The 13,435-nt window shown below is 49.3% G+C and overlaps 1 protein-coding gene and 1 long non-coding RNA gene across 3 annotated transcripts in view; one reads left to right on the forward strand and one right to left on the reverse strand.

The window, feature by feature from the left end:
- Positions 1–216: 216 nt before the first annotated feature.
- Positions 217–11,016, reverse strand: LOC122173989 (uncharacterized). The gene is made up of 4 exons (XR_006175132.2): positions 10,709–11,016; positions 7,477–7,555; positions 4,857–4,967; positions 217–1,616 (listed from the first exon to the last, which is right to left on the reverse strand). It is a non-coding gene; the product is annotated as an uncharacterized LOC122173989 (long non-coding RNA).
- The window catches only part of SLC29A4 (solute carrier family 29 member 4), a 30,286-nt gene continuing 27,336 nt past the window's right edge, over positions 10,486–13,435 (forward strand). Inside the window, exon 1 of one of the 2 annotated variants that reach the window (XM_005289077.5) lies at positions 10,486–10,683. The gene's annotated coding sequence lies outside the window, so the exon portion shown is untranslated. The remainder of the gene's footprint in view (positions 10,684–13,435) is intronic. The other variant, XM_024102308.3, reaches the window with a different exon arrangement.

Raw genomic sequence — 13,435 nt, forward strand, 5'->3', positions numbered from 1 at the left:
AGTTATGAAAGCAAAAAAGTGGCTTGAGCCCCACCACCTCTTTCATTACAAATTAAGCACTGCTCACCTCGCTTCCATTAGAGTCATCGGGAATTTTGCCATTGGCTTCAATGGGACCAGCAAGACGGGGCTCAGATTACCCCAGCGAGGCTGTGAGCCTAGGAATCATTCAACTCCCATTCACAAGCCCAAAATATAAAGAAGCAAAAGGCCAGATAGACATAAACCCTTTATTTTCATGTAGCTGCCTGTGTGGACGAGCGGTCCCCTGTGTGCAGACGTGGAGACAGTGGGATGTGACACTCTAAAGATGTCATTCTGCCTTATGGCCCACATTTAAATTTAATTTGGTCATCGTGGGCTCTTATAATCAGACTTGCGGTTGGCGGACTGCCCCGTCCCACATCAATTTGTGGAGGTCCCCTCCAGAGTTGGCAGCTTCACTCGCTTCCTTTGGTTTAGCTTTCCAGGGAGTCTTTGAATACTGGTGGAGTAAAGCACTGAGGCGGTGCATTGGACGGGGGATGCACTACATTTGCATGGTGCATTTATGTAGCTGTATTGCCATACAATCAAGCCAAACCAGGACTGGTTCCTGCCATAAGCAGAACACCATCATCCTAGGGCTGTGGTTCTCAATCAGGGGGTCATGTACCCCTGGGGGTACACAGAGGTCTTCCAGGGGGTACATCAACTCATCAGGGGAGAGATAGCGGAGTGGTTTGAGCATTGGCCTGCTAATTGCAGAATTGTGAGCTCAATTCTCAAGGGGGCCATTTAGAGATCTAGGACAAAAGTCTGTCAGGGACAACACTTGGTCCTGCTGTGAAGGCAGGGGACTGGACTTAAAGTCCCTTCCAGCTCTATGAGTTAGGTATACCTCCTTATTATTATATTTTATATCCAGTTGTTTGCCCAGTTTTACAACAGGCTACATAAAAAGCCCTAGCAAAGACAGTACAAACTAAAATTTCATACAGACAATGACTTGTTTATACTGCTCTATGTACTGAACACTGAAATGTAAGTACCATATTGCTATTCCAATTGATTTATTTTATAATGACATGGTAACAATGAGAAAGTGAGCCATTTTTTCAGTAATAATGAGCTGTGACACTTCTGTATTTTTATGTCTGATTTTGTAAGCAAGTAGTTTTTAAGTGAGGTGACACTTGGGGTTACGCAAGACAAAGCAGATCCTGACAGGGGTACAGTAGTCTGGAAAGGTTGAAAGCCACTGTCCTAGGGCATCAGGCTATTGCATGTGGCAGGCTGGGTGGAGAGGACATTTTTCATAGTTTTCCCAAAACCCTACAGCTGGCACAGAGTGAACCATTTCCCTTTTCTCTGCTAAAGCTCTTCCAGGTTGGGCCTGGAGACGTCATTGGTGGAGATCTCACCCAGCCAAGTCTGTACCTTTCAGGGTCTGGGGCCTAGGACCTTTCTCTGCAGAAATCCAGGGAGTGAAGCATCCGCGTTCATGGGGAGTTCCTCATCTGTTTCAAACAGTGACGTGTCTTTCTTTATGGTGATGTCGGCATTGTTATAGCAGCCACCAGCTGCCCCTCTGAACCGTCTCTTTGGGCTTCTCCATGAGAGGCGGTTCCTTTGTCCTGTACAGATTGATGTAAATGAGACTAATAGGTTTTAACTGAATAAGTTCAGGATAAATTAGGTTTCGTCTCCACAGGAGCCAGATGGCATGATGATGTCGTTACAGAGAATGCTCCATTAGAGACGGGCTTATTTGTTTATTTACTGGTGAATCTAAAATACTTCCTCGGGGTAAAGCGCACATTACACTTGGAAAAACCTGGACAGGTTTTGTGATTTTTAATATAAAGCATACAGTTCCGATTCTGGGCCTTTCCTAACCAAGAGTCATCGTGTCTAACACATTCAGAGATCACCAGCACGCTCTGTTATTAAATACCCCTCGTCATCAGAATAACACACAGGGACTGCAATAGGACCCAAGAACTTTACTGCCTGCTACGCCAACTGTGGTTAGTGAGGGAAAACACCTTTTAGATCATTGAGTCAGTCTTCCCTGGGGAGGCAGGACATACTGTAGTCCTGTGACAGAGGGCGTAATGCCAACCCCAAAACTGAACAAATCACGAGTCGAGCTCCAAAAATCATGAGATTGCCTTGAAAATCATGAGATCTATCTATCTATTTCTTTTTCTTTGCCTTCTGGTTTCAGAAGCTTTAGGGCACACTCGGGTCATGTTTTCAAACTTTTCTCCACAACCATGAAGGCTAGAAACTTACTTTTTAAAAAAAAATGAAAGCCAAGATTCTCGTGCAGAGTCCTGGCTCCAGGATCTGGGGCTTCAAGAAAACCACTACATATCGCGAGCCTCGCTATAAAATCGTGAGTGTGCGTATCAGCCGACACAGTGGAGCTCAGGGTACATCTACACTGCAGTCAGCGGTGTGACTGCAGCACGTGCTAACTTTGATTTAGCCGGCTCAAAAGCAGTGAAGCCATGGCAGCGTGGACTAGCCACTTAAGTACGTACCCAGGGTCCTGGTGGGCTTGTACCGCCTGTGCTGCCCTGACTTCATTGTTACTGTTATTCACACTAGCTCGAGCAAAGCTAGCGCGGGCCCATCTGCTGCAATCCTCTCTCTGACTGTAGGAGTGGATGCCTTGCTGGACCAGGAAGGGGGAATACAGGTGCAATTTCCCTGAACTGTGACATGATTGCAAATATAGCCAACAAGCCTAGAAAAGTCGACCACACCTGCTTTACCAGAACCTGCTCTTTTCAAGGAAGCAAATCCTTTTGGTTAAAATCAAAGGCAAAAAATATTATGGACAGGGTCTATACAATTGCAAACCAACAGGAAAATCAACTTTGGGGCATATTTTTGAACATAGCCTCATCGACAGCAGCACTGAGTCATGTTACCTAGACAATGGTTATGCAGCCCCCTAGTGTAGGGGAGGGCATATGCTACATTCCATGATAAATTTCCCATCCCATACCAGAGTTAATCCTGCTACTGTTTATTCCATGCTACTGCCTGTTGCCCGACTGGATCCATGCCATAGAAAGGCGAAAAATGCCATGCGACTAGTAAGATAAATGGCTGTTGCTGTTATTCACAAACTCAGGAGCTGCTGAAGTGCTTGTTGGCCCATGCAGTCTGCTGGTTCCTAATTGGCTTCATTTTTCATACTGGCAGATGGCATTTCTGTGAGACAGTACGTAGCTAATGGAGAAAAGCGAGCTACATCCCAAACTTAATCCTCAGCGCATCAGGGAAAGGCGATGTTCTGCTGGACTGCCTTTGGTCAGCGGTTATTAAACATTCATTTTTTCCACCTTCCATATTCATGGGTTTCTCCTCCAGCGCGCACCTCCCGAGGATATTGAGGTCCTGCCATGCTGACCTGTGCATCAGCAATAATAGTTTAAAAACAGTGCAAATATATTTGCAGAAATGAGTCTGCCAGCTTTGGAAAAGGCCTGGGAGCTGAGCCCACCCCTGAGACAGGCTTGTTCCATGAACTGAACTCTGTGGTGCAAAAACACGTGGCAATCAAAGTCCTGTGTTATCTTTAAGGACATACGTGAGCCAAGCTTCTGAGAAGGAGAATAACAATGACTTTGCACGTGTATAGCCCCTTTCATCCCAGGATCATGGAGCGCTTTACAAAAACAGCGAAGTGTCATTAGCCCCCATTTAACAGATGGGGAAAGCGAGGCACAGAAGGGTGAAGGGACCTGCCCAAGGTGACACAGCAGATCAGTGACAGAGCCAGCAATAGAATCCTGGTCCTCTGCCTTATAGTTGCTGCTTGCTCCCTTCTAGGACGTACGCTGCATGTAGGGTGACCAGATGTCCTGATTTTATAGGGACAGTCCCGATTTTTGGGTCTTTTTCTTATATAGGCTCCTTTTATCCCCCACCCCATCCCGATTTTTCACACTTCCTGTTTGGTCACCCTAGCTGCATGCCTCTTCGAACCAGTCCGCATTTTTTAAACGAAACTTGTTATTGTTAAAAAATGGCTTTTTTCAAGAAGAACTGTTGAGATTTTTTCCCCCAAACTGTTCCAGTCTTTACAAAACGTTCACGACATTTTTGTCAACAAAACCATTATTGCAATTGTTATCAAAATGTTGCGCTTACCAAACTCTGGTTTTCTGGTAAATGAAAAATGTTGACAACCCTTTTGATAACGATTTTGATTTAAAAATTTCTGCCACCGTTGTCTTTTAACCTTGTGAAATAGAAACAACGTTGCGATTTCCAAGTTTTCCCTGCAATTTTGGCCTCTTCATTTTTCAACCAGCTCTCTTGCCCAGAAGGCTGGCTGGCTGGTGCCACCGGCCCTGGTTTGGTTCGTATTGAAAGTGGAATAGAAGCTAGTTAGGTTAATCGCTGGGATGGATTTATTTCTTGGGGTGTGATCCCTGGCTCTGCAACCTGTGCGAAGGTGAGAGTCTGCATTTGCATCTGCCCTGACTGTCCCTTAATACATCGCTGTTATTTTGTGAGTTGTGTGAAAGGGAAGCAAACCGATGTTGTTTAGCAAAGTTATAAACCAGCCAAGGGGAAATAATCTCACAATAATAAATAGAAACCCCTGTAACCAAGCACTGCCCAATAGCTCTCAGGGAGAATGGGTAGTGGCTGGGGAATCCCAGGCTGTCTGGGTCACAGGCACAAGGCTACAGCTAGAAAAGCTGCAGTCCTGCTCTCACTGTCAGCTGCTGTGGTTCCTACCACTTGCCTGAGCTCAGTGGCTCGTTCCACTGAAGGAGGGGGAGCTAGAATGTAGTTAACAGGAATGAAGGGGAGTCGATAGGTTGGGCAGCTGGCAGAATTTCACCTACCTTCATAGGGCCTGATTCACCATTGCCTGCCCCGCGTGTGTCATTTACATCCGTGGGTATAAAACGTTACTAGATCAGAGTGATGGGAAAGTCAGGTCCACAATGTCCTTTCTGCAACAGAAAAGAAATGCCACTTGTCTCTACCTACCCCAGGGCTTTGAGCTTCACTTGCAAGGGCAGGAGCGAGTGTACATGGCACACAGTCCTTCTGGCCCAACCTGCCGGCTTGCTCCTTCCTCTGAGCAGCTGTGTTATTGGAACAGACCAGGATCCCACTCCTGGGGGTGCTCACAGAAGGGGGTTCTTGGATATCTCTGGGCTTTGCCATCTTAAAGGCAGAGAAAAGATGCTTGGAAACTGAACCAACGCAGTTCACTCTGTCAGGCTTCCCGGTCTTGACAGCGTCTCCTTCACTGTCTGCTTGGTGAAAGCGTCCCCCACGCTCCCTGGTCCTCAGCTTGGCAAACACTAGTTCCTGCCCGCTAGACATGAGATCTTGGGAGGTGTGGAGAAAACTCCCATGGGGTTGAGAGAGCTCATGGGGCTAGAGGCAAAGAGACCTTCCCTTCCTTCTATAGAACAGAGGGAGGCCTCCCTCTTTAGGAGTTTGAGGGGGATGGAGACAGGTTTTGGGGGGATGGCAGGAGATCTCTAGGTTATGTCTAAACAGGCATACACATGGAAACACAGACATATACATGCACACAGGCCTTGGTCTAACTAGGAAATTACACTAAAGAGTTCAGCTGCCATGAATGAGATTTTAAAATTCCCTGCTTTAAACAATCTTTCTTTCTTTCTTTCTCACCAAATTACAGCTGGACAAATACAGCAAAAAAAGTTTCCACTACTATTTGCTCTTAACTTTAAATGGAATCCACATTGGCTGTGTTCTTTCTCCTTCCCCCTTCGTGCCTTCCCACAAACATTCATGCAATCCGGTCAAATGCTAGTGAACGCCAAAGTTGCACGTGTGTATTTGTGTGGGATGTGCTTGCACGCTCATCCAAGCAAGGAGCAAAAAGGTAATACACCTGACTATTCTGACCAATCATAATTTACCAAGATAGTTTGACGAGTGAGTAATGAATCCTATTTGTGATCTACAGAACACTGCAAAAGTCACCAAACACTTTTGTTGAAGGAAAATAAAATGGGAGGAAATTGCCACCTGCCCAGGATTGTCCCACAAAGGAAAAAAGAGGCAAATTCCTTGGGTAAATTATTTGTTTTGGATTTTCACTCGGTTCTATTCCGAATTAAGAGGATGCTGAGGAACTGTTGCCTACTGTGTCTCTCTAATTTCCTCCGGCATCACAGCCAGCACTGCGTCCCCCAGGACCTGTGAGCTGATTTATGGAAGGTGGCACTTCCTGACTACCAGAAGATTGTAATTCATAATGAGGCTCTTCAAAGTTGCAGCCGATGCATGTGAGGTGGGAATCGGGACTGCTGTTGTCATTCCCCTCCTCTGCTCCTACCTGCTGTATCTGTTCTGGTTCCAGGCAAGCCCCTTGCTAATCAGAAAGTAAAGAAAATTTCACCTCCCCCTCTCCTTCCCCTAATGGGCTCAAACATTGCTTCTTTCAAACATGGGCTACTTAGTCTGACATTAATATAATTCTGGGGTTTACGTATCTGGGTCCTTTGGGATGGCAGGGCTAGGAATGAGGAGACCCAAAGGTGTCAACTGCAAATGAATGAGCAAAGCCAGGGTTTGAATGGGTGGAAAATCCAGAGCTGGAGAACAGTTTGGTACTGGCTTGCCATGGTCCTGGTACTATTCCAGTTGTATCCTCAGTTTGGAGAAGTGTCCCCTTTGCTTAGCCTTTGCCCAAGGCAACACTTCGGAGGACTAATATCCAAATCTGCTCTGGTGCCCAAACTTTCCAGCTGAAATTGATGCAAGTCAGTGTGGGGCAGAGGGAGCTCAGCAGGGCTAGAGGGTCAGAGACGGCTCTTGAGCATGGGTTAACGGGCACTGTGGGGACTAGAGGCAAAAAGACTCGTCCTCCCTGCTCTGTCCCTCTTTAGGAGCTAGAGGGATGGAAACAGGTTCTGCTGAGCGATACCAGCAGATCTTGGGTGTGGCTCTAATGTGTGTTGTTTGCTACAGTAGGTTGAAACCAATGAATGTCTATGTGTAATATCCCCCCTGGAAGGACCCGCCTCCACGCCCTCCACCAGGGATTTGGAGCAGCCAAAGTAGAGCCAGTGCCCCAAGGACCCAGGCTGGGACAGTCTCTTTGGGAGGCTTCGTTTCGGGTAGACAACTGGCCATTAGGGATGTAGCCAATAAACCTGCCTGTCCGTTACTTTAACCCTGACCAGATTGTGTCCTGCCCCCGCATAGGAGAGAATGGTGGAGGGTGAAGATTCCCCACCTACAGACATACTTTCTCCCCTGCAGGAGAGTGGGACGGTCCCATTGGGGAGTGCATGAAGTGCTCTCTGATAGCTCCACCGTTGGTGGGCCTGCACCGTTTTGCCGGTGTTTGAAAGGGTCCCTCCAGGATCCCAGTTCCCATGCCTTCTCCAAGCAATGAGCAGAGCCTTTTGCACTACAGCTTAGCCGAACATTATTAAACCATAATCAACCCTTTTACTGCAGTATAATTACCTCATGCCGAGACATGGGGGCCGTTGTCTGAGGATGAAGTGCCCCAGAAAGCTGGCAGCCTGGCCAAACGTGTGCAGATCTGTAATTAAAGGAAGAGGGCCGTTAATGGAAAAGCAGCAATGCCTCCAGCAAGACGCCAGGTGAGGAGTTTGTGACACCCAGGCCTCGGGCGCGGTCAGCCACAAGCATCAAAGTGCAGAGAGTAGGGTAGGCGTAACTTGGTGGGCTCCAATGGTTTTAATCCTCAGGACTGCTCTGTCTTTCCCCCAGGGAAGTTTGCAAGAACTTATTAGTCAATAGCCAATCCTTGTACACCATGAGAAGGGGTTAGTGCATCAGGGCTGCTGCCTGACACCTCTTCCTGCCGTGCCTGGGGTCAGCCGGAAGGTGACATGTATTGCCGTTTTTAGCAGCTTAAGAAATAAAACCAAGCATCTCAAAGTCCCTTTTAACGCAGTCCTGCTGGAGGAGGCTCCTCCTAGCTTGATATTAGTGGCAGATGTTGCAGGGTGGAGCTGGTTTCTGCCTCTTTTTCCAGGTCTAGCCATTAACCCCTTCCTGCTCTGGTCCAGTTTGAGCTTTGTTCACCCCATCACCGGCCTCTGTACCTCCTTTCCGGGGGCTCTGCCCCATTTTTGCATGCCTTGCCCTGTTTCCTGTCCCACTTCTGCATGCCTGTCCCCAGTTTCCCTGTGTCCTCCCTGGGGGCTCCAGCTCCTCATGCCCCATTCCACTCCCATCTGCTGTCTTAACAGACCAAGGGAGCTGCATGAAGCAAATCCACATGGTGGGAAGGTCCTGTCAGTGAGCACCAACGCACCCTGACAATGACTAGGACTTGCCATTTACTCAGACTGCTGGGTCATGAATCCATCATGCAGAATCACTAAAACTCATTGGCAATCACCTCAGAGCTTGTCTCCTGACAAAAAGCCAGAAGGGAGGATGCCCAGTCTGTGACTGTCCCTGGCACTCCATGTTGGGCAAATACATTCTCTCCAATACCAGGGGCACAATGCATATTTGACTGTGAATTATAGGAGTGTAGGTTTGACTCCTGTCTGGCTCTCATACACTGTCTCTGAAAACAATCATGCACTGCCTTGGAATATGGATATAGATGATCTAATAAGTCTTTTCCATTTAAATTTCTTTGGTTCTGCTTGCCAAAATTACATCAGGTGTTTCCAATTGGGGGATGGTATTTTTCTTACTTCCCTGAACTATTGAGTATGGATTCTGTGCGTTATTAAACAGCTGCCGCATTCCACCCCAGAAGTGGCAGCATTTCAGTGATGTCTAGCATGAACTTCCTGTGTGATTTGTACGGCAGTTTGCTGAGTTTGTCATATGCCTTTGAGATCCTCAAGGTGCAAAAGAAATGTCAAATTTTCTTATTTAGTTAAGTGGCTTTGGCGCAGAATGTGTTCTGCCAGTTTTATTCAGGAGGAGAGTGGGGGAGAAGGCGGGCAGTTGGAGTCATTTTCTAGTGGGGATCACAAGCAAAAGCTAGTCGAGAAGAAGGTGTGTGAAAGTGTTTTTCTGCTCTATTTGTTTGTCTTGTCTTGTCAGTGTTTCTGTTTGGTATGTGGGAGGGAGAGCAGGTTAAATGCTCCAACTCTGGGCACTGGCAGTCAGCGTTTAAACTGCTATAGGAGAATGCACCTGTTCAACTGCTGGATACATGCAGTGACTCGATGGGCCCGATTCCTCACTCAGTCATTCGCATCTGTGCAAAGTGCAATGGGTGGAAAATGCTGCCACTCGGCTAGGGTAGCACTTTGCAAGGCAGGGGAAAACCAGGCAAAGTGTCACACACTGGCCTGCTCCCATTTAAGTCAAGCTCCCATAGGAGTAACATTAACACCCTGAATCAGGTACCCACACAGCTTGGGTGCTCGGTATCACTCAGCCTTCAGCCTCAGGCTGTGGACCTGAGACACCAACAAATCCCATTCATTGTGTGTTGTTCCCAAATGGTCCACACGGAGACCAGGGTTTGGCGCTATTTATTAATGAGAGTAACAACAGATTACAATTATGTAGCTCTTTTCCTTCCAACGGGCTTGGTTCAATGTATACATTTATCAGTTCATCCTGGAATGCAGCCACCTCTGGGGTGAGATACAGCCGCTATTTAACCGTGCACAGCAACACTGTGGGTCCATCAGCGAAGAAGAATCCTGGCTCCAATTGAAACGACGGGGAAGTTTAGGTAGGCAGAATGTGACCACCCGCATTAGCCCATCTCTTAATATTATTATTGATGATGTGCAGGACGTTCCCCGATCAAGGCTCAGGGCCCCACAGCGAGGCTCTGTACAGAGAAGTAACAAAGAGGTCGCTGACCTGCAGAGCTGCCAATCTAGATGTGGGACAGGATGGCCCAAGCAGACCATGGGGTGGGAGGAGGAGGTTACAGTAAAGCAAACAGCCATCTCAGCTGCCCATCTGCGTGGGGCAGGGCAGTTTGCGGGCCCCACACCCAGGTCGTTTTTGCGGAGGTGGGGGTGCAATACTCCTGCTCCTATGGTGAAAAGTCCCCACAAGGCCTTTGGTAACCACAAGCAGCAAGACCCATTTGCCCTGCCAGCCAGTGGCCCCCAGCCTGTGCCCAGGCGCTGGCTCAGACCAGCCTGGGGGAAGCTGCCACCTCCTGCAGGGCTGGCAGCGCCCCTTGTGTGCCTGGCTGCTCCCGCCCAGCCCAGCACCCCCGGGCCAAACTGCCAAGGCTGCTGCCTTTGTGCCTGGCTCCATCGCCCACCCTTGGCCTGGAGGGGGGCAAAGGGTGAGCGGGCACCCAGGGGCGGGCTGCTAAAGCCACCCAAGTTCACCTAAGCTCCCCAGCCGCGGGCTGGAGACCCGCCTGGGGCTGGCACCAGGGGCCCGGGCATCACCCCTTAGCTCGCCCTGGGCAGGGCTGGATCCCCCGGGGGCTCGCCGGGCGCGCGTGAAGGGGACGGAGGAGGCGGGCTGGCTGCTGCAGGAGGAGGAGGGAGCGGGGGGCTGGGGCTGGGCCGCCGCGCACACGCTCTCCGCCTCCCCGCGGCGGCTCCCCCCAGGCGCGGGCCGGCGCGGAGCGGAGCGGGCAGAGGCTGGATGGAGCCGGCGGCCGGGCGAGGGGAGGCAGCGGGCTGGCTCAGGCGGCCGGGCTGAAGGCGGCCGGGCAGGAGCGCTGAGGCGGCGGCGGAGCCAGCCCGGGCGGAGGTAAGGGAGGGAGGACGGGGCTAACCTGTTGGGCACGGCTGGAGCCCGGCTCCGGGGCTCGGGCCGCCCAGCCCGGCTCAGGCTGCGGCCCGGGGGCGGGGGACAAAGACCCCGAGCAGCGCAGGTTGCACATTGCACGGAGCTGGGTAAATCCCCGCTTGAGATTTCGGGGGGGGGGGGGGGGAGACACAGCCACACCCCCCCCCCCATCCGCCCCAGATGCACCCGGGCTCTGAACCTGCCGGGAGGCATCACTCCCCCCCGCAAAAAAAATTTCCCCCGGGGGGCGCCCGGCGGCTGGTTGATCGCTGCGGGATTCAGACCCCCCCCCCCCTTCATAGCACTGTAATTAAATCAGGGCTTTTCAAAGCTCTGCCTTCGTGCAACGTGGGTGTTTGCGCAGCGCCCCCAGGAGGGGGCATCCCAGGCAGGGGAGGGAGCCGGGAGCCCGGCTCGTGGCATGGGGGTGAATGGGGAGCAGATGGAAGGTGGTTGCTTGTTGCTGGCATGAAATGGGACAGGCATCTCGCCGGGCCCCTCTTTAGACAGCCGCAGGAGAGCAGAGCCCGGAGCGAGCCGCAGTGTTGAGCTCCCTTCCAGCCCGGCTTTTCTCACCCTCTCCTCCGCTCACAGCCCTGTAAGGAGCCCACCTTGGCAGCAGGACAGCTGGGCTAGGAGATGGCAGAGGAGGGAAGGAGCTAGAGAGAGGAAAGAAGTTGCTTTGGGGACAGAGAGCATCAGCAGTTGTGGGGCAGCCCAGTGCTGGGGTTTAACCATCCAGGCTGCTTTTAGTGATAAGGGAATAAATCTTGCCTAGGAGAGGGAGCCGGACCTGCTAGAGGAGAGCCACTGTCCACACCCATCACTAGATTTTTGCTACTGAAAATATTTAAAAAACCCACAAAAATCTTCCTGATGAGAATTGATTCATCCTCCCCATCCTCTCCGTTCTGAGCCTGGGAAAGGGACTGTGGATGTCACTCGCCTAAGGCCCAATTCTTCTCTCGCTGATAGAGGTGTAAGTGAGCAGTAACTGCACCGGTGTCAATGGATGCACACCAGTGTAAACCCACTGTGAGTGCCGAATCGGGCCGGGTGTTATTAAGGAATCGCATTGACTGCAGAACAGCAAAGGTTCATCCATGCTTCCCAGCTTTATTGGTCTAGTATAATCAGTAAGACGTTTAAGTTGTGATAAGAGGCTTTTATAATAGGTTTTCTATTTAAAAAAAATCTACCACAGGCTTTACAGTGGGTCTGGAGACCATTTCCTGTCTAGTCTTATCTGATTTGTTTCTTTTAGCATCAGGTGTTTGGTAAGTGGTTTTTGCTGTGTTTGTTTTTAATAATTTTAGCTGCTCTCATTACTCTGCTGTAGGGTGTTAAGGAAAGGTTAATGAAGCATGACTTTCTCAACAAAAAATAATACAGAAAGGATCTGTATTCATTCCCAGTCCTGTCTGAGCCAGTCAAAGCTCTGTTCCTTGTTGGATGGTCTCGGCATCTCTCACAGAGAATAACAAAGCATTGACCTGACAGTAGACAAAAAGGTGCTAATTCCAAACTCAGTTCTGTAAGCAGATTCCTAGCAGATAGCGTCAACAACTGTTTTATCCCACCTTTAAAAGGGAGTGAAGCCCACTTAAAGAAAGAACCTGTGAAACAGACCAGGAGTCAATTCTGGTGCTTCAAGGTGACTGAGGGATCAGTTTTCTGTTGTAATTTCATTTTCTTCAAAATGTGACACTCCAAGGTCGCTGTATATTGCCAACCTTGCAAGCTTCGTCCAGCGCGTGGACCCAATGCATGAGGCCTACGTTTGTTCCATGTAGGAGCAGGTAGCTAGATTTTTACCCTCACCCTCTTTCCATTCAATGGAAGTTCAGGCAAAAAATTCCAGGCCCAAGATCAAGATGCTCGGTTTGAATCAATTTTGGGTTGCAGTTACCTTGAGTAGTTCAGCTGTTTTGCTCTTGTTGCATTGCCAGGCAGCTCGTTGGAGAGGGCACATTCCCCTTAGATTGTGGCTGGAGTATAGGACCTGTTGTTGCTACTTTGACCTCTAGTCTCTGAAAGAACAACATTTACATGTCAGAGGCAGAGACAGTGGATTATGCTATTAGCATAATGGTACTGACTGGCCTATCACACAGATTCAGAGGATGCTGTGGCACGTTTCTGGAATAAGTAAATATGTTTATGGCTCAAGGAAGCAATCAAAGTTTGGAAGGTCTAGTTTCTAAGGGGTCAATATAACTTTCATTAGCTTGTGTTGCATTGGGACTGCAACCCAATTAACTACGGCATTAGGTTTCTATCCTTGTTTATCCAATGTGTGGCTCGTCGGCTTATCATGGCTAAGACTCCATGTAAACCTTTATATCCTAGCAAACATCACATCTCATAATGCGACAGGAAATGACTGAAATTGAATTTCCCCCCCACCCCTGTGAGTCTGTTTTTAGAGCATTTTATTCCCCCGATGAGTGTACCTAAAGCTGTGTTTTGGTGGAGCACCACTGACATCCAGTGGGCGGTTGGGGTAATACACAGTAGACATAACTATAAATGGTTTCAGAGTAGCAGCCGTGTTAGTCTGTATCCGCAAAAAGAACAGGAGTACTTGTGGCACCTTAGAGACTAACAAATTCATTAGAGCATAAGCTTTCGTGGACTACAGCCCACTTCTTCGGATGCATATAGAGTGGAATGTATATTGAGGAGATATATATACACACATACAGAGAGCATG

The sequence above is a fragment of the Chrysemys picta genome, chromosome 10 (genome assembly GCF_011386835.1).
Source record: "Chrysemys picta bellii isolate R12L10 chromosome 10, ASM1138683v2, whole genome shotgun sequence".
Taxonomy (NCBI): Eukaryota; Metazoa; Chordata; order Testudines; family Emydidae; genus Chrysemys; species Chrysemys picta.